At 40.8% G+C, this 21,667-nt stretch overlaps 1 protein-coding gene across 1 annotated transcript in view; it reads right to left on the bottom strand.

Moving 5' to 3' along the window:
* Positions 1–21,667, bottom strand: part of NIP7 (nucleolar pre-rRNA processing protein NIP7) — a 67,415-nt gene that overhangs the window by 12,268 nt on the left and 33,480 nt on the right. The gene's annotated exons all lie outside the window — the stretch shown is intronic.

Genomic DNA, 21,667 nt, shown 5'->3' on the forward strand with positions numbered 1-21,667 from the left:
TGGGGGGGGGGGGAGTTTTGCTTTAAATAACAAGTTTATAATTATTTATCTTATCTCACAATAAATTACCCCTCTTAAATCCTACCATCATTTCCTTCTATCTTTATTAACTTTTAATTACTAGTTAATATTGGAATACATTCTACCCTTTAAAAACATTAGTGATGCAAATGAAGTTTTGTTTCCCTTTCATCATTACCCACAATGCTAATTTAATTGGGCTGGAGAGTGGCTGGCAATAAATTACTTTATTATGATGATTCTAATATGCTGCAGACTGTGAGAACCACTTGTCTAACTGGTCCAGGTCCCTAATATTTTAGAAACTCACTCTGTAGAAATGATTGGAAATATGTATTTTTCAATACAAAAAAATGACTTTCTATAAGTGAAGGGTGAAAGTTGTCTTTTGAGATAGTTTGCATTTCAGCAAAGCAGTTCGGTGAATTGTGCAAATAAAAAGTCAGTGTGGAATCCTAGAATGGAAGTTGAAGACAATGAGACCCTCAACTTATCGTATAAAAGTTGTTTTGACCCGGGCATGTTCCACTTCTGTAGATTATTAAGATGTGCCCTGAGACTAGGGAGTGAGAGAAAACTGATTGAAGAAGTTTCTTGCAGAGAGAGAGAAAGACCCCTGTGGCCCTGGCTGGTGTGGCTCAGTTGGTTGGAGCATCCTCTTGTAACTGAGGGGTTGCAGGTTCAATTCCCCTCAGAGCACATACTTAGGTTGTGGTTTGATCCCAGTTTGGGTGCCTACAATCCCTGGCCTGGGCACTGACGAGAAAGCAACCAGTTGATGCTTCCCTCTCACATCAGTGCTTCTCTTTCCCTCCTTCTCTCTCTGAAAGAGGAGGGGGAAAATGTCCTAGGGTGAGGATAAATAAATCAATCAATAAAAGACCCTGTGGAAGGGCCAGGCTCAGGCACTCGAGGACTGTCCTGTCCACCACTGTAGCACCAGATGCTACATGATTATTTAATTTTAAATGTAATGGAATTAAAATAAAATCAAATCTAAAATCCACTCCCCCATCACAATAGCCACATTTCAAGTGCTCAGAGCCACATGTTACAAGTGGCCCCCACGCTGGGCGCAAATATAGAACATACCCCTCATTAAAGAAAGCCCTACGTATGGGACAGTGTACTCCAAAAATTATCATCTAGTTCCTAGTTTTTAACTTTCTTTCTTGAAATGTAATTACTTACTTTATCACCAAGCCTTCAACAAAGTCTTAAAAGAATAAGAGCTGCTGGCATTTATAGATCACTTAGGTATTGGTGAGTTTTCTTGGTTGCAGCCAACAGGTTCCTCTCTCGCTAACTTAAGCACAAAGGGATTCAGTAAAGGGTTTGGGTAGCTCACAGAATCCTTAGGAAAGTTAAGAAATAGACTCTAGGTTAAACATGCAGGAATGAAATTACACTTCTAAAATTACGCTCTGGAACTGGTTGACAAGCGAGCCGCAGTCTCTGTCACCGTCCAGAAACTTCAGGATTGCTAAGCTGCTGCCGCAGCTGCTGGCTCCAGAATCACGTTGCCTTTGCCATAATCAGCACCAGCGAAATGGATGTTTCACACCTGCTTCTGCCGCCACATAACTCATGGTTCTAAAGTCTGACACGGTGGAATCCAAATCACAAACACAACCGCAGCTGCAAGGGAGTTTGAGAAATGTAGTGTTTAGTTTTCCAGCCTCTGCGGTCCAGGAAGCGGAGCTAGAAAAGGGGTTGGAATGGACTTTTGAAAGAACCATCTAAAGAATCTGCCACCACCTACTGTGTGCCAAGTTCTGTCAACATACCTGAGCTCATGTTTCATTCGTACAAGAATTCAGTCAGAAAGGCCCGCAATGGCCCCCACTTGACAGAGGAGGACGCTACAGGAAGTGGTGAAGCACATAGGCAGGTCTCAGTTGTGCTTTAAGAAATTAAATGAAGGCCTCCTGCCCACTCTAGGGGAGCAGTAAAGTGAAGCAGGGAAGGGACAGCGGCCTGGGGAGGCCTGGATGGAAGAAGACAACCCCCGAGAATAAAGCAGCCGTCCCAAGGTGACAAAGGACAGCCAAATGAATTTGAGAACTCAGGGGTGGTGCTGCTTGCTGTATGAGTCCATGCCAGGCCCCAGGGTCCCTGCCCTCTCCACAAATTCATGCTGCCCCCACGGGAAGAACCAGAACTTACACACACATAATAAAGATGTAAGAGCACCGCCCTGCTTAGGTTCTGACAACCCCAGTTGCCGTTCTGTGGCAGGGACCAGAGTGTAAAAGTAAAGAACTCAGCAGGAAAAGCTTCCAGGAGGCGAGTTTTCAGTTGATTTTTAGAGGAGAGCAGAAGTGCTGGCGTAGGTACAGCTCTCAGAAGGCAGAGGGTTTCAGTTGAAAGGTCTCACATGCCCTCATGCCAAGATTCAGAAGTTGGAGGGGCAGCCACTGTAGCATATCAAAGCCATGTCCTTGACTGAGGATAAAAGAGGTGAGTCAGTGTTTGAGAGAAAATAAAAATAAGCTGGTTGGGAAGGGAATTGATTGCAGGATAAAATCATGTAAAACCCTTTCCATGATTATAGTTACATTAAAATATTAGTAAAGTATGTACTGAAATTCAGTTCGGAGAAGATTGGAAATCGTGGGCAGTAGGTCCTGGAAATTTTCTCAACAACACTCCAGGCTGACTCTCCTGATCTGCCTGGCATGAGGTCTGCTCCTGTTCCCGCTCCCCTTCCCTGTGCTGCAGCCCAAGGGCTTGGTCTGGGGGCTGGGACCACTTTGCCTCATCATTCTCTCCCAGAAACATTCTTAGAGGATCAAAAGATAAGTATGTTAGAAAGAAGAACAAACCTCAGGGCAATTCAGAATAACCTGAGAAAGGGGCATTGACATCCCCGAAATATGGTTGTAGACATGATTCTGATTTTGCTTACACTTTATCAAACAATATCATCAACTAACATGCTTAACAAGTCTTCCCATCTGCCAGGTTCAATGCTAAGCAACTTAGCAATGCATTAAATTATTTAACTGTCACAGCAATTACCTTTATGAAAGGCTCTCCCCATTTTACAGATGAGGAAACTGAGGCTTAGAGGTTCCACAGCTAAGAACTGGACTCCACAGCCCAGTGATTTAACCATCCTGCCATGCTGCTTTGATATCTCCTTCCTTATCTGTGTTTCCCTATTATTTTTCACATGTTATGTTTGCTTATTTGTCAGCTCCTCCCTCCTTTAAAACCTAGACTTTAAAAAAAATTTTGAGAGTATGTTCATTAAAGCTAGGGACAGTGAAACAAAGCAAGGGCTTAAGATAGAAGAGGCAAGATCATAACAACAGGACTGAGCTGAAGTGCGGCTGCCTTGGCCCTTTAGAAAGAAAAGTCAGCTGGTGCAACCATTATGGAAAACAGTATGGAATTTTCTCAGAAAAATAAAAATTGACCTGCCTTTCGACCCAGCAATTCCACTGCTAGGATTATATCCTAAGAATCCTAAAACATCAATTTCAAAGAACCTATGCATCACAATGTTCATAGCAGCACAATTTACAATAGCCAAGAGTTGGAAGCAACCTTGGTGCCCGTCAGTAAATGAATGGATCAAAAAATGGTGGTACTGCCCTGGCTGGTGTAGCTCAGTGGATTGAGCACGGGCCTGCGAACCAGACAATCGCAGTTCGATTCTCAGTCAGGGCACATGCCTGGGTTGCAGGCCGGTTCCCTGCAGGCCAGTTCCCAGCAGGGGACACACAAAAGGTAACCGTACATTGATGTTTCTCTCCTTCTCTCCTTCCCTTCCCCTCTAAAGATAAATAAATAAAATCTTTAAAAAAAATGGTGGTACATATACACAATGGAATTCTATGCAGCAGAGAGCAAGAAGGAGCTCCTACCCTTTGCAACAACATGGATGGAACTGGAAAGCATTATGCTGAGTGAAATAAGCCAGGTGTTCAAAGACAAATACCATATGATCTCTCCTTTAACAGGAAGCTAAACAACAAAACAAACAAGCAAGCAGAATAAAAACAAAGACACTGAAATAGAGAACAAGGGGACAGTGACCAGAGGGGAGAGGGAATAGAATTTAAGGGGAAAAGGGGGGAGGGATTTGGAGGAACAAGTATGAAGGACACAGGGACGAGAACTAAGGGGGGTGGAAATGGGAGGGAGGTGGGGAGCTCTGGACGGGGTGGGCTGGGATGGGAGAAATAGACAGAAAACTGTACTCGAAAAATAAGCAAATAAACGTTGTAAACAAACAAACAAACAAACAAATAAAAGAAAGTCAGGGAGGCAGAAGAAGTGAGCCAGTTGGGGTGTGTGGACTCAGGAAACAAGTTAGGGGGGCAAAAAGAGGACCCTTGAAGACAGGTTCTGGGGGTGAGCCCAGGACTAGCTGCCCCTGCCTGCTGCTCCCGCGGTACAAAGTCTCCTGGGAACCTTCAGAGCTTGGGAGAAAGAAAGCCAAGATACACACCTGAAGAAAGCAGTGGGGGGCGGGAGGAAGGCGTGGGTGTACGGGAGAGAGAGCGCACCAGAAGTTTCTTAAAGTGTGATGATCACATCTACTTCATCTTTTGACACCCTTACCCCCAATGCCTGACAAAGACTAGCACATAGTGAGTGCTTAACGCATGTGAGGGGGACGGAGCTTTGTGACACAACAATCACTCGCTTCATACACTTATCCCGGCTGCGCTGCAACATTCGACTGCTTCCAGGTAACTCGCTGATGAAGTGAGTCCTCTCATCTCATATAGTGCCGTGGTCAAGTGAGGGCCTTGGAGCCAGTCACAGGTTTGGATCCTGTTTCAGCCACGTATTAGTTGTGTAGCCCTGTGCCAATGTGGAAAGAAAATTATAATACACTTTGCAATTTGTTAAGGGTTATCTGCAAAAAAAGAACTGCTGTTGGGGCAATAGCTGGAAAAGTTTATGATTCAGATGCTTAAATATATAAGTATTACGTTGCTTAAATATGTACTTGAGAAATGTGGCGGGTGGGCACGTTCTCAGAAGAGCCCCGGTCTCACTAGAGCAGCCAGCAGCCCGCTGACCCTTCTCAGGCCTCTCCTGTTGAGAAAGACCAAGCAGCAAATACAGGGCCTTGTGGTTAAATGTTAACTTGTGTTTATTTCTCTACAACTGCCTGCTGTTTAATTTGGCCAACCCAGCAGAGATTCTTTCGTAAGCTTGCATGTAATTTCTAAACACCAGACCTACGACCTTTACACACACGCTAAACATTTACAGAGTGGGAGAGTTCTCCTTTTTTCTCCCTCAGCAAATTGAATAAATACCAACATCCTCCTCTCCCCTCCAGAAGAGGATTCTTTGATCTACACTGAAGATAAACTGGTAATAATTCATCCTGATTAGCTAAGGGCTGTAAAGCAGATTCTTTGATAAGCCAATTAATATCGGAGGGCACTAAGGCTTGTTTCTTCCTGATGCTGACTTAGATTCTTAAAGCCATGGAATTTTGGAGCTGAAGACCTTTTACGATTGTCTCATCCGACGGTATGATTTTAGTGAGTAAGAAAACTTTGAGCTCCAGAAAAGAAAAACTCGGTTTAGACTCACACAGATGTCAATAAAGATCTGTAGAGAAAATATTTCATCACAACAATATCTATAGCATCTTAAAGCGAGGTATTGCTTTTTGTTTCTTTTTTTATAGTCTTGTGATCCAAGTACAGTATCTGGGCCTGAAATTAAGAATCTGTAAACACTAAGCCTCAGTTTGGGGCTGACGTCAGAAATATTTGAGAATCACTGCTGCCTCCTGCTGTAAATTTAAAATCTTACAGGCTCTCAAGGTTCTATGGAATTTTTTAAACAAAAAAAAGTTATAAAAGTAATATTTCCTTAGGTTAAAAAGCTTAAACAGCATGAAATGGAATAAAGGGAAAAACAGAAATTTCCCTTCTTCAATTTCCCTTCCCAGTGGTAACTGTTGTTAATTTTCTTTGTCTTTCTTTCTTTCTTGCTTGCTTTTTCTTTCTTTTCCTTCCCTTTGTACTTCATTACTTTCTCATTCTATTCTTTAAAATTCCTTCCTTCTACTCATTTAATATTCACACTGTTCTCTTGCTAACTTGAGTCAAGTGGTTTTCTCATTTGTTTTCAAAATTTCTTCCTCAAAACTACATTTAAGCCTACAAAATGTGTTCCCGATGACTTTGTGCTTCATCCCACAAATTTTGATACGTAACATAAATTTATTATCATTCTGGTCTTAAATGATGCATTTTTCACTATGATTTCCTCTTAAATTAATTCACAAATTGTTGAGAACATTGTGGTTTTTAAATGCATTTGCATACTATTTATTTATTAGTACTTCCATTATTTATTTATTTATTTATTTTGCTTTTTAAACATTTTTTAGGTTCTCAACAAATTTTACTGTAGCCTGAGAATGAATGTGGTCTGTTATGTATTTTTTTTAATTTGTAGATTCTATTACTATGTTGTTATTTTTGAAAATAATTCATTACATCAAGTTTTTTATTTTATTTTTTATTTCTATATCCTGACTTTTTTTTTAAAAAATTATGTAACCAATTTGTATCTTTTAGAAATGTGTTAAAATCCCATCATCTGATTATAGGTTTGTCCTCTTTCCTTACGTAAGTTAATATTTGCCTTCTCAATTTCAAGGCTATTTTTTAGGTATATACAAGTTCATAAGTACTATATATTCCTCTTATTATAAGTTCTTTCCTTTCTTAGCCATAAAATGTTTCTGCCATAAATTGTATTTTGTATGGAATTGATACTGCTATTCTTAGGATAATTATTTTTATCATTTGTATGGGACAGATTTTTCCACCCCTTTTGTTTTAGCCTATCAGGGTGGCTTTATTTTACATGTATCTTCTGTAAAAAAAAAATGATGGCTAGATTTAAAAAATTCAATTTAATTGTATAATCTCTTATTTTTATAGTGAGTTTATTCCATTTTCAATTTTTGGGGATTATTCATCAGTTTAAAATTATTTTTACTCTTTTGATTTCCTGGTTCACTTTCATTCGTTTTTGTGTCTTTCCTTCTTCCTTTCCTGCATCCCACTGAACTAGAAAAGTTCTCTGCATTTTCCCCTCTACGGCTCAGAAACTACTGACAATGTTCTCATTTTTTGACTGCTTACCTTTATTTTTAACGTGCACAGTGGACCATACATTTTCCTAAGCATTCCCAAATGCCCAATAATTTTATTTTTGTCCTGAAAAACAGTAGCAAAATAAGCTTTAGCATACTTTAATTTTTTTTAGAAAAAATTTTTTAAATTAGAAAATTAGCATTTTTTATAAAATTAAAAAATTGTGGCATTCTGGATATATATGGATATCCACTTTCACTTATGGATATATATACACACACATATATCTATGCACATGTACATATATGTCATCCACAAGTAGGACAATGCTACACAGTTTTGTAACTTGCTTTCCTCTTTTTTCTTTGTTTTACTGCTTTTGAATAGGTAATACATTCAAAAGCTTCCTACATTTTTAAAGAACGGCCTTGAATGTCTTTTCAAAGCAGTATATATTGCTTTGACAGTATGTACTTTGTCAGTATATATTGACAAATTGTGCTCCTTTTGATGTGGCAGAATAATATTCCAATGGAGTAGTTTATTACATTCCATCATAAATTATTTATTCAGTCCTCCTCTGATGGACTAAAACGTAAATCTCTATAAGAGTGGGAATTTTTTTATTTTGTTGTTGTTAACTCACTGCTGTCTCTGGGTGATGAGAAAACAGGCTTACCTCATTTTATTGCGCTTCACAGATGTTGTTGCGTTTTTTTTACAAAATGAAAGCAAGACCCCCCAACAGCAGCAAGATCACAAATCACTTCTTTGTGATGCTGGCTGTATTACTGAGGTCTGGAAGCGAACCTGCAATACCTCTGGGGTATGCCTGTAATGCTCAGTAAAATAAGTTTAACGAATGAACGGCCATTTTCCTAGTTTTAAATATTTCTCAGTTTCAAAACTGCTGCCCTGAGTATTTTTGTGCCTTTATTTTTGGGCATAGGACAAAGTCTAGAAAGAGGCGTAGGTGCAAAGGTATGTGAATTTTAAGTTTTGATAAATACTGCCAAAGTACTTTTGAGGAAGAATGGATTCAGATGTTTAGCAATTCTATCGTTCCCATACCAGCCTGCGCATCAAAACCAGAATCTCCCAGACGGTTCATTTAAAACAGCTCCTTTCTGCACATCTCTTCTCTGTTGTTCAGTGGGGTAGGGAGGAAGGTGACTCTGCACTCCACCCCCACCCCTGTGATTCCAATGTACGCACACCACTGAGAATAGCCAGATAATCTACCCATTTCCTGCTACACTGCGGCAGATGGAAAGGTGCTCCCACATCCTAATCTTAATGTGGTTACTCAATTGTTATTCACCAGATGCTTATCAAGTGCCTACAGTGTGTACAAGACCCTATGCTCTCTCTCCCCCAGAGGCAAGACTGTTCAGAAGGAGTGGTTATGGATTTCACCACTCCCATGGGTGGTGGTGCTGGGGGCGAGTGGGTGAGTTTGCTGGTGTGCCTGTGTTGGCGGGTGGCTGGGGTTTGGGGAGGGAGCAGTGTGTGGGTGAAACTCAGGAATCCTGCAGCACTACAGTGGCAGGAATTTTACAAAGACCCAGCCCTGTCCTCCACGACATGTCTGTGTGTGTGTAACAAACAAGAAGTCAGCACAATTCTAGGTCTTAGGTGACTGCTACTGGAGGTCACCACAAGCCAACACATGGGGCACAGCACAGTCCTTTCCCTCTGGGCCCTTCTAACCCAGATAAAATATAATATAAACGAAACACACATGGGAAATGAGCCATGGACAGCCAACAGATCACAGTCATAAAAAGAGATGACAGATTCCACTGTCATTCACAACCCACCCAAATGTCACATCCTCTGGCAGTTCCTGCCCCCAGAGCAGGTGGTGTTTCCGTGTATTCCATAGCTCTTGAAACATAACAACAGAAAAAAGAAATATACACACATAAAAACTATTACTGCTGCTCCCCGAGGCTTATTGAGTCTGAGCTTCTAGCTGCTTTACTGCATGACCCCATTTTACTCTCTCAACCGAGCAGGGAACTCAGAGAAGTTAAATAACTGGATAAAGGCCGCACAGTGTGTGTAGTAGAGTGCTTTTCATAATTTCTGCTTGCACATTCCATCAAAATGGTTTTGAAAACTGTATATCCCTAGAAACAGACACACACACACCTAAGGCCATGTAATTTATAACAAAGGAAGCACTACAGAGAGTAGAAAAAGATCTTTTTAACAAATAGTGTTGGGATAGCTGGATACCCATATGGAAAAAAAATGAAATTGGGCTCTGCTTCACTCCATACGCAAACATCAAATCCAGATGGAAAAAAAAAAAGATAAATGCAAAAGGCAAACATCTACAAATTTTCAGAAGATAATGTGTGAAACTATCTCCATGATTCATGAATAGGAAAGGATTTATTAAACAAGTCACGAACAGTTCCCACAATAAAGGAAAAGAACGATAGATTCGGTTAAACTAAAGTTACATACTTGGGTTCATAAATACACTCTGTTAAGATAAACTGCAGAGTGAAAAAAGATATTTGCAACAAACAACTATATGCCCATCAGATTGTTGCAATATTAGGCTGAGGTGGCCTTGTTAAATGGTACAAGTTCTTTGGAAAAGTTTGTCATTCTTTTGTTTGTATGTTGCATTGCACAAGAAAAAGGAAAAGAAACCGCCAGCTAATAATATGCATCTCCTTGCACATTTTAAAGTTGACATCTAAAAGTTTTCATCTATACTAGTCCCTCCTTATCTGCAGGGGTATATTCCAAGACCTCCACTGGAACCTGAAATTACAAATAGCACCAAACCCTATTCATACTATGTTTTTTCCTGTATACATACCTACCTGTGTTATAGTTTAATCTATAATTTAGACATAGTAAAAGATTAACAACACTAATAAAAATAGAGCAATTATAACAATATACTGTAATAAAAGTTATGTGAATGTGGTTGTTCTCTCTCTGAATATCTCCTTGCACAATGCAAGTACTCACCTCTCACTTAATGAAAGCACTTCATAGCCGCTCTTTGACGTGTCTGAATTGCCAGCCTGGCCACTCGTGCACTTTGGGGACATTACTAAGTAAAGTAAGGGCTCTTGAACACAAGCAGTGTGACACTCTGACGGTCTGATAACCGAGATGGCTAAGGTGGGTAGTGTATACAGTGTGGACACGCTGGACAAAGGGGTGATTCACCTGTGGGGTGGGATGGAGCCAGAAGGCACGAGATTTCATCACACTACTCAGAATGGCACGTGATTTAAAACACGAACTATTTCTGTAATTTTCCATTTAATATTTTTGGACTGCAGCTGACCGTGGGTAATTGAAACCAAGGAAAGCAAAACTGTGGGTAAGGGGAGACTACTGCTTTTTTTGTTTGTTTGTTTGTTTGTTTGTTTGTTTGTTTTTTACTTGAACAAGAATGCCATAGCAGCCTTCTTTGTAATTGCCCAAACTGGAAACAGCTGAAATATCTATGGAGCATGGACAAGTAAATGGTGAGTTTTCATACAATAAAACAGTACTCAGCAATAAAAAGAAATGACATGGATGAATCTCAAAAATATCGTTACACAAAAGACGTCAAACACAAAAGTACCTACTCTATGATTCTCTTTATATGAAATTCAAGGATAGACAGAACTAAGATGTTTGAAAACCAAACAGCAGTTGGCGGATGGCAAATGGCACTTTCTGTTGCCATTTGAAAGTGGCAAACGGAATTTTCTGGGGTGACTTGTCATGTATTTAAGTTGATGCAAAGGATGTATTTTCTGGCACATTACAGATCTTAACATTTAAAAATAAAACTGCTATATCACTGTCATAAAATCATCCAAAGAAATATAAATACCGTAGTGATTTTATATGTACTGTCATCCATTTAAAGTTAAAAGTATGGACATGCCCTTCTTGAACAGTCAGATATTTTAAATCATTCTTTCTCTCCTTGAAATCTTTGTCTCCTACCAAATATTACTCTCATGTAATATATTTTTACATTTGGAAGCCTCTTAATCATCACCCTATTATTTTGCAACAGTATATGACTTTTCAAATCTTTAAAAATATACTATGATCATAAGGCTCTAAATATCAAAAAATTTTATTTGGGCTCAAGTTAACCTTACAATGATTAGTTATACACTAATAATATTGATTAAAGTAGCATATAATTATTTCCATTGAAAGTTCATCTTTCACAGAAATAAATGAAGGAGTAGTTACTGGGACTTTAGTCTTTCAAATTATGCCTTTATATTTGTATCCAAACTTAGTCATAATACACATATACACCACAGTAAGATTCAGATGGTCTGCCTTACCTTAAGCAAAGTGGGAGAAAGATGACTGGGACAGGGAAACCGGTAGGATCTCTGGTGCTCATGTGTTCTCAGGTAGACTTGTTTTGAGGTTAACACACGAAGACTGATTTGCCCCTAAAAAGGCTTCGTGCCCACAGACACGTGTAATTCCAGTTTGAACACCTTCAGGTTAGAATGATGGGGAGATGGGACTCTAACCCAGGTAAACCTGACTATCCGCTTAAATTCAGTCAACTGTCCCATGTAATTCTAATGTGTTCCTTATCGCTTTGTCTTGAAAAGACCATTTTAAGGGAATTTATTTAGCCAGGCTGGAGGGAAGGGCAATATAAGCAATATATAGCCATTTCCCAAAATTAAAATATAATATCATTACTTTTTCTTATTGATTCCCCAATCTAAACCTTGAACTCCTTGAAGACAAGACTAGTGCTTTATCTCTATCTGTGCAGCAAGGTCCTACAGAGCTTGAACTCACAAAGCAGGACCTCAATAAATGTACAGCAAATGCCCGAGGAGGATAAGACCATTTTTGAGTCTCTGACCTGCATGAATAAGAGAACCAGATTTGAGTTGAAGACTTAAAATATTGGTTGGTACACCATGTCAGATAATCTCATATAACATATGCCAGGAAATGCTGTTTAGACAGAAAGTAGTTAGACTCAAAAGATCTCCTGAGCACCTTCTATGAGTCAGGCACCATGCTAAGCCTTCATAAAGGATAATATTCAGACTTCCGCCAAGATGGAGGCATAGGTGGATATGCCGTGCCTTCTCACACAACCAAGTTTAGAGACAACTAAATATTAGCAACAGAAAACACAGCCAGAACACAGAAAATTGAACTTTTCGGAAGTCTGTTAACAAATTCTTCAGCCTGACCGGTAAGGGGCGAAACCAGCAGCTGGTGAAGCGGGGTTGCACAGGAAAACTCGGTCAGATGGACTCAGGTGCGCGGAATCCAGGCACGTAGAATCCAGGCGCGGGGTTGGACCTAGTGAGCGACCGACCGAGCGACCAGGCGAGCGACCTTGGGGGAAACACCGAGGGAGCAGGGCTGCGGGTTGACTGTGGTCGCGCATTTGTGCGCGGTTAGACAAGCGAGGGAGTGGGTGATTGGACTGGAACCCAGCGGGTCCCCACAGCAAGCGGCAGCGGAGAGCGCCGCCATTTCCCTGCTCTGACCCCACCTCCACATACAGCGTCATAACCCAGCGACTCTGAGTGGCCCTGCCCTGGTGAACCACTTAAGACACTGCTCCTCACCCAGCACCGCGAAACAGCAGAGGGGGTCGCCATTTCCCAGCTCTGGCCACGCCCCCCACATACAGCATCACAAACCAGCCACCTGGGAGTCCAAGGCACCGCTTCTCACACTTAAAGGGCCAGAACAGACCAAAAATGGCTCAAGAAGATCTCAAAGCCCCAGAGCCTATAAATCTAAGCAATGAAGAAATAGCAAAACTCTCAGACGCACAGTTTAAAACACTGGTGATCAGGATCCTCACAGAACTGGTTGATTATAGCCACAAATTAGACAAATATATGAAGGCGAAACTAATTGAAATGAATGGAATTGCTCAGGACACCAATAGCAATGAAAAGGAAACTGGGACTCAAATCAATGGAGTGGACCAGAAGAAAGCAAATACTGGCCAAACAGAAAAGAGTCAAGAAGCAAGAATTCAAAGAAATGAGGAGAGTCTTAGGAACCTCCAGGACATCTTTAAATGCTCCAACATCCAAATTATAGGGGTACCAGAAGGGGGAAAGGGACAGCCATCAGTGGAAAACTTATTTGAACAAATAATAAAGGAGAATTTCCCCAATCTGGCAAAGGAAATAGACTTCCAGGAAATCCAGGAAGCTCAGAGAGTCCCAAAGAAGTTGGACCCAAGAAGGAACACACCAAGGCACATCATCATTACATTAGCCAAAATTAAACTGAAGGAGAGAATCCTAGAAGCAGCAAGAGCTAAGGGGACAGTCACCTACAAAGGAGTCCCCATCAGACTGTCAGCAGATTTCTGAAAAGAGACCTTACAGGCAACAAGGGGCTGGAAAGAAGTATTCCAAGTCATGAAATCCAAAGACCTACAACCAAGATGGCTCTATCCAGCAAAACTTTCATTTAGAATGGAAGGACATAAAGTGCTTCTCAGATAAGATCAAATTCAAGGAGTACATCATCACCAAGCCCTTATTATATGAAATGTTAAAGGGACTTATCTAAGAAAAAGAGGTTAAAGAAACATGAACAGTGAAAGGACAACAAACTCACAGTTATTAACAACCACACCTAAAACAAAAGCAAACTAAAAGGACAGCTAGATCAGGAGTGGAAACATAGAAATGAAGATCTCAAGGAGGGTTAGCAACAGGGGAGTGGGAGGAGGAGAAGGGTGGAGAAGGTACAGAAAATAAGTAGCATAGACAGTAGATAGAAAATAGATGGGGGGGCAAGAATAGCATGGGAAATATAGAATCTAAAGGAATTGAGACACATGGTCATAAACTAAAGGGGGGTAATGGTGGGGATGGGGGGTAGGGTGAAGGGGAATGAAGGGGGGAATAGAACAACTGTAACAGCATAATCAATAAAAAAATTTTTTAAGGATAATATTCATTGGATATTATCTCCCTCTATTTATTGCAGAAAATTAGAAAAACAAAGAAAAGTCTAAGGAAAAAATTGAAATTTCTTGTCATTCTGTCTTGGTTAATACCAAACATATCTAGATGTAAAATCAGACTCAGACTTTTTAAAATATATTTTATTGATTATGCTATTACAGTTGTCCCATTCCCCCCCTTTATTCCCCTCTACCCTGCACACCCCCTCCCACCCACATTCCCCCCATTTAGTTCATGTCTATGGGTTGTACATGTAACTTCTTTGGCTTCTCTGTTTCCCATACTATTCTTAACCTTCCCCTGTCTATTTTCTACCTACCATTTATGCTACTTTTTCTCTGTACCTTTTGTCCCTCTCTCCCCCTCCCACTCCCCCACTGATAACTCTGCATGTGATCTCCATTCCTGTAATTCTGTTCCTGTTCTAGTTGTTTGCTCAGGTTTTTTTTTTTACATTTAGTTGTTAATAACTGAGTTTGTTGTCATTTTAATGTTCATATTTTTTTATCTTCTTTTTCTTTAGGGGAAAAATGGACTTAGCTCATCCATTTACTATTTCATATAATAAGGGCTGGTTGATGATGAACTCCTTTAACTTGACCTTATCAGGGAAGCACTTGATTTTTCCTTCCATTCTAAATGATAGCTTTGCTGGATAGAGTAATCTTGGACGTAGGTCCTTGCCTTTTATGACTTCAAATACTTCTTTCCAGCCCCTTCTTGCCTGTAAGGCAAGACTTGCCTGACTTCTTTTGAGAAATCAGCTGATAGTCTAATAGGAACTCCTTTGGTGGTAACTCTCTCCTTTTCTCTTGCTGCTTTTAAGATTCTCTCCTTATCTTTCATCTTGGGTAATGTAATTATACTGTGCCTTGGTGTGTTCCTCCTTGGGTCCAACTTCTTTGGGATTCTCTGAGCTTCCTAGATTTCCTGAAAGCTCTAATTTCTTTGCCACTGAGCAAAGACTGGGAAAATTCTCCTTCATTATTTGTTCAAATATGATTTTGATTTGTTGCTCTTCCTCTTCTCCTCCTGGCACCTCTATGATTTGGGTGTTGGAACATTTAAAGATGTCCTAGAGGTTCGTAAGCCTTTCTTCGTTTCTTTGAATTCTTGTTTCTTCATTCTGTTCTGATTGGATGTTTCTTTCTCCTTCTGGTCCAAACTGTTGATTTGAGGCCTGGTTTTCTTCCCATCACTGATGATGGTTCCATGTAGATTATTCTTTATTTCACATAATGCAACCTTCATTGTTGCCTGGGCCTTTTTTATGCTGTTGAAATAAAAGCCTTTACATTGAAATAAAAGCCTCAAGTAAAGGCTTTTATTTCAACAGCATAAAAAAGATGCCTTGCTACCCAGTGAGTTCTTGGAGCATCCTGATTACCAGTGTTTTGAACTGTGCATCTGATAGGTTGGCTATCTCTTCTTCACTTAGTTGTACTTTTTCTGGAGCTTTAATCTGTTCTTTCATTTGGGCCATTTTTTTTTTTGTCTCCACATATGTGTTATGTAGTAAGGGGTGGAGCCTTAAGTGTACACCAGGGCAGGGCAACCCACCTAGCTGCCTAGCTGCATTGTGTCACTGCATGTGGGGGGAGGAGTCAGAGAAGGAATAATGCTTTGCTCTCTGCTGGTTTTCAGTCACTTCCCCTGCTACCCACAATCAAACTGGGCCCTTCTGGTGCTGATTCCCAGTGGGTGGGTTTGTGTACTTCCAGAACCAGTGAGTCCCTCCACAGGTGGGAGTTCCTCCCGCCCCGGCAATCCCCACAGGTGTTTCAATCATCGATTTGAGGCTTTATTTCCCTATGCCGGGACCCTGGGTTGTGCGGTCCATCCTGCTTCTCCTTTGTTTCTCCAGGTTTATCTGTACTCGAATGTTGGACCACCTGGTCTGCCAGCTGCTGCTTTGCTGGCCAGCTGCAGCATTGTGAGCCCTGGTCTACCAGGACTCTTGCCTTGAGTCCTCCCCACCAGCCTGTCTTCACCCCTCCTACTGGTCTGGATGAATGTTTCTTCTTTAACTCCTTGGTTGTCTTCCAACCAAGGAGTTAAAGACTTCCATACAGTTTGATTTTCTGTCAGTTCTGGTTGGTTTTTTGTTTGTACATTTGTTGTTGTCCTTATTTTGGTTGTGCGAGGAGGCACAGTGTGTCCACCTATGCCTCCATCTTGGCCAGAATTCCAGACTCAGAAATCTATTCATTCTGACATCTTAGGCAAGTCACTTCACCCCCTGGAGCCTCAGGCCACTCACCTGTGAAACTGGCAAAATAAATGCAGCTTTTTAGGGTTCTTGTGAAAATGAACTAAAATAACAGGTTTAAAGCACCCTAGCATTGTAAGTGAAAACCAGCAATGCTCACAATTTATTATCATTATTTCCATAAGTTTGTGCTAACATTGCATATTTCTTTCCTTTTTCTCTTATTTTATCTTGAGCATTAACTAATCTTTGCATATATAATTGTTTATTTTTATAGGGGAATACTTTTTAGCACAGAATAAAATTCCTTGCTATGAACACACCATGACTTATTTAACAATTTTACTACCAGATCTTTTCAGTTATAATTTTTAAACTTTATAAATAATGCTATGATAAAAATCCTTATACTTCAATCTTGGGGCTCATTTCCATTCCATTAAAACATGGAATCTTTATGGCTCTCACTGTTTGTTTTGTTTTGTTTCTGAGTTGTTCTCTGGCTGAAAGTGCCTGTTTCTCGGCGCTCTCTATGATACTGCATATTATTATTTTTAAAACCTCGCTAATTTAATTGGCATATGTCAGACATCGTTTACAGGGCTAATCTCATTTCATCTTCACCACAGGCCTGTAAAGTGTCCATTTGACAGCCTGTTCCTCTTTAGCAGATGGGAAAAACAAGGCTCTAAGAGGTTAAGTTGTTTTTTAGAAAGAATTACAGTGACATTTAATATTTTTATTAGTTTCATGTGTACAGCATAATGGTTAGACAATTATATAATTTACAAAATGATCCCTCAAACCAGTAAGTTGTTGGGCCAGGATAACAGGCCTGTTGTTGGTCCTCAACATGCTATGGCTTTTCCCCTGTGCTTCACTGCCTCCTGCTGGTGCCCAAGGAGAAGGCATGAAACACTCAAGTTCCTCAAAACAGATTCCTTAGGTGAGAGTTGGGTGTTTGTCCTGAGTAAGGAAGAAAGTGATGGTGGGACAACCACATGATGATGGGACTTTGAAAAATGGGGAGAAAACTTATCAAGCTTTACACTTAATATACATGTACTTTAGGTAAGTTATATCTTAAGTTCCAAAAATGAAAATTAGGAGAATTTTGATAGAGAAGAAAAGATTTTTCAGGAAGACTCTGGATGAATTAATAAAATACTCATGGGTGGTGTGGCTCAGTGGATTGAATGCCGGCATGCAAAACCAAGGATCGCCAGTTCGATTCCCAGTCAGGGCACAAGCCAGGGTGGCAGGCCAGGTCCCCAGTGGAGGGCACATGAGAGGTGACCACACATTGATGTTTCTCTCCCTCTCTTCCTCCCTCCCTTCCCCCTTTCTAAAAATAAATAAATAAATAAATAAATAAATAAATAAATAAATAAAATCTTAAAAAAAAAGTTTACGCTTACTGAGTCCATATAGTGAGCCAAAGCCTACACTGGAAATAAGTAGTTCATTCAATTTTCATACAATCCCCATGAGGTACCTCTATTATTTACGCTTGACAGCTAAGGAAACAGAGACACAGAGATAGTTAAGTAACTTGTTCAAGATTATACAGCTGGGAGGACTTCCGCCAAGATGGAGGCATAGGTGGATAAGCCGTGCCTTCTCACACAACCAAGTTTAGAGACAACTAAATATTAGCAACAGAAAACACAGCCAGAACACAGAAAATTGAACTTTTCGGAAGTCTGTTAACAACAAATTCTTCAGCCTGATCAGTAAGAGGGGCTAAACCAGCAGCTGGTGGAGCGGGGTTGCACAGGAAAACTCGGTCAGATGGACTCAGATGCGCGGAATCCAGGCGCGTGGAATCCAGGCGCAGGGTTGGACCTAGTGAGTGACCAACCGAGCGACTGAGCGAGCGACCTTGGGGAAACACCGAGGGAGTAGGGCTGCGGGTTGACTGTGGTCGCGCATTTGTGCGCGGTTAGACAAGCGAGGGAGTGGGTGATTGGACTGGAACCCAGCGGGTCCCCACAGCAAGCGGCAGCGGAGGGCGCCGCCATTTCCCTGCTCTGACCCCACCTCCACATACAGCGTCATAACCCAGCGACTCTGAGTGGCCCTGCCCTGGTGAACCACTTAAGACACTGCTCCTCACCCAGCACCGCGAAACAGCAGAGGGGGTCGCCATTTCCCAGCTCTGGCCACGCCCCCACATACAGCATCACAAACCAGCCACCTGGGAGTCCAAGGCACCGCTTCTCACATTTAAAGGGCCAGAACAGACCAAAAATGGCTCAAGAAGATCTCAAAGCCCCAGAGCCTATAAATCTAAGCAATGAAGAAATAGCAAAACTCTCAGACGCACAGTTTAAAACACTGGTGATCAGGATCCTCACAGAACTGGTTGATTATAGCCACAAATTAGACAAATATATGAAGGCGAAACTAATTGAAATGAATGGAATTGCTCAGGACACCAATAGCAATGAAAAGGAAACTGGGACTCAAATCAATGGAGTGGACCAGAAGAAAGCAAATAATGGCCAAACAGAAAAGAGTCAAGAAGCAAGAATTCAAAGAAATGAGGAGAGTCTTAGGAACCTCCAGGACATCTTTAAATGCTCCAACATCCAAATTATAGGGGGTACCAGAAGGGGGGAAAGGGACAGCCATCAGTGGAAAACTTATTTGAACAAATAATAAAGGAGAATTTCCCCAATCTGGCAAAGGAAATAGACTTCCAGGAAATCCAGGAAGCTCAGAGAGTCCCAAAGAAGTTGGACCCAAGAAGGAACACACCAAGGCACATCATAATTACATTAGCCAAGGTTAAAATGAAGGAGAGAATCCTAGAAGCAGCAAGAGCTAAGGGGACAGTCACCTACAAAGGAGTTCCCATCAGACTGTCAGCGGATTTCTCAAAAGAGACCTTACAGGCAAGAAGGGGCTGGAAAGAGGTATTCCAAGTCATGAAATCCAAAGACCTACAACCAAGATTGCTCTATCCAGCAAAACTTTCATTTAGAATGGAAGGGCAGATAAAGTGCTTCTCAAATAAGATCAAATTCAAGGAGTTCATCATCACCAAGTCCTTATTATATGAAATGTTAAAGGGACTTATCTAAGAAAAAGAGGTTAAAGAAACATGAACAGTGAAAGGACAACAAACTCACAGTTATTAACAACCACACCTAAAACAAAAGCAAACTAAAAGGACAGCTAGATCAGGAGTGAAAACATAGAAATGAAGATCTCAAGGAGGGTTAGCAACAGGGGAGTGGGAGGAGGAGAAGGGTGGAGAAGGTACAGAAAATAAGTAGCATAGACAGTAGATAGAAAATAGATGGGGGGCAAGAATAGCATGGGAAATATAGAATCTAAAGGACCTGAGACACATGGTCATAAACTAAAGGGGGGTTAATGGTGGGGACGGGGGGGTAGGGTGGAGGGGAATGAAGGGGGGGAATAGAACAACTGTAACAGCATAATCAATAAAAAAATTTTAAAAAAAGGAAATAACAACAACAAAAAAGATTATACAGCTGGCAAGTGGAAGAGTCAGGATTTGAGGTAGATAACTTAGCTCCTTGTTTTGGCAGGTAGACCTGGATCACAAAGCAGCCACAATCACCAAAGGTCTGGCTGAGAGGCCTCTTCCCCTATTCTAGGATGTCCACCACATGGAGGTTTTGTCAGACCAAGATACTATACAGATTGAGGTCCACGTTGAATTAATTCCAGGGTCCAGCATGTGATTTTACAACTTCAATGATGCTGCTAATTGCCCTCCTGAATTGTCCTTTAGTGGCCCCAATGTGGATCTTTCCTGGTTCTAGTCCAGTGGGGCTAGTAGAATAAGTTTTTTAAATTAAACCAGTTACTGGGCATCTCAGGAAGGGGTCATCCCCACCCACCAGAACTTGGATTTCTCTATTTGATCTGAGTAGTGTGTGGTGAGTTCCAAGAGCATCAGAGACACCTGCAGGTGATTCACACCCTATGCCCCCATTTCCTCATGACACTCACTCCAGGCCACCCAGTCCTCTGGAAATGCCCTAACTCACTCCTCTGCCTGTGAAAGATACAGACAATGATGCACCCAAAGAAGATATGGGGAATGGACTCTCCAAGATCAGTGTGGCCAACCTATCACAGAAATGCAAAGAAGAAAGTAAGGTTCAGGAATGTGTCCAGTAAGATGGGGATGAAAGTGCACTTAGCACTGGGGTTGGACAAGAAAAGTACCAAAGGAGAGAGGGACCATGATTTTTTAAAAAGTCCTCTCCGGGCCTATCTACAAGAATGGAAATGGAGAAAAGAACTCAAGGAAGTTATACTGTGTAGTCATAAGATTATGTAGTCAGCTGTTCTGTATCTAACAAATCATGACACAAATACATAAGAAATGGGAGGATTCCCTAAGAATGTCCCCATATCAGGTTGCTGGTAGGCATGGAATTAAATTTCAGTAAATATAATTCTTCGGTGGTACAGTTTTTCAACTTGTATCAGAAGCCTTACTCATGTGCCTCATTAATTCAATCCAACCTTAAGAAATGTGTCGGGTCCTGGGTTAGGTTTCGGGACGTAGGATGAATGAGTAAAGAGGGTGCCTGCCCCCAAGGACCTAATTTCAGGAAGGATTAAATATGAGATGCTAAGGAGGGGCAGCAAGAGGGAATTAACCTGGCCCAGAAAGTCAAGAAAGAATAAAATGTCTTTTAAATGAGGCTTGAAGAACAAGAAGTATCTAATTAGCCTAAAATGGACAAGACTAAGGCTCTAGGCAGATTGAGTAGCAGATTGAGGAGGAAATGATAGAAGTTGTGCAGGTATGAGCCCAAAATGAGGTTGGCAAACAGGTGACCTCTGCAGGCTTTAAGAGACATGATAAGATATCTGTGCCTAGTTAAAAAGCAAAAGGTTGCTGAGTGATAAGGGAAATGTTCTGATCTGTGTTCCACTGTGTATTCTGCAACTCAATCATTCCATTTTTAGGAAACTATCCTAAGAAAATAATTATAAATTTGTGCAACAGTACTGTTTAAAGGATTTCTAATATGAAGATTGCCTCGAATTACAAAATTTTGAAAAACTTAAACATCTTACAGCAGGGGTTTAGATAAAGAAAACTCTGGTTCGCCCATATATTAGAATGCTATGTACAATAACTGCTGAAGATACTGCAGAAAAACTACTTAATGACATGGAAAGATACTCATTATATGTTAAATACAAATTGAAAGTTATATAAAATATAAATAGTATCCCATTTTTGCAAATACATACACACGCAATAGGTTATACAAGATATCGGAAGTCTATAAACCTATAAATCAACGTATTTTTTTCATGTGGGATTACAGATGATTTAAATGTTAATCTTTTTTGCTCTACCACAATATGTGTTATTTTTGTAA

The sequence above is a fragment of the Artibeus jamaicensis genome, unplaced genomic scaffold (assembly GCF_021234435.1).
Source record: "Artibeus jamaicensis isolate MK-2021 breed Jamaican fruit bat unplaced genomic scaffold, CSHL_Jam_final contig_464, whole genome shotgun sequence".
NCBI lineage: Eukaryota > Metazoa > Chordata > Mammalia > Chiroptera > Phyllostomidae > Artibeus > Artibeus jamaicensis.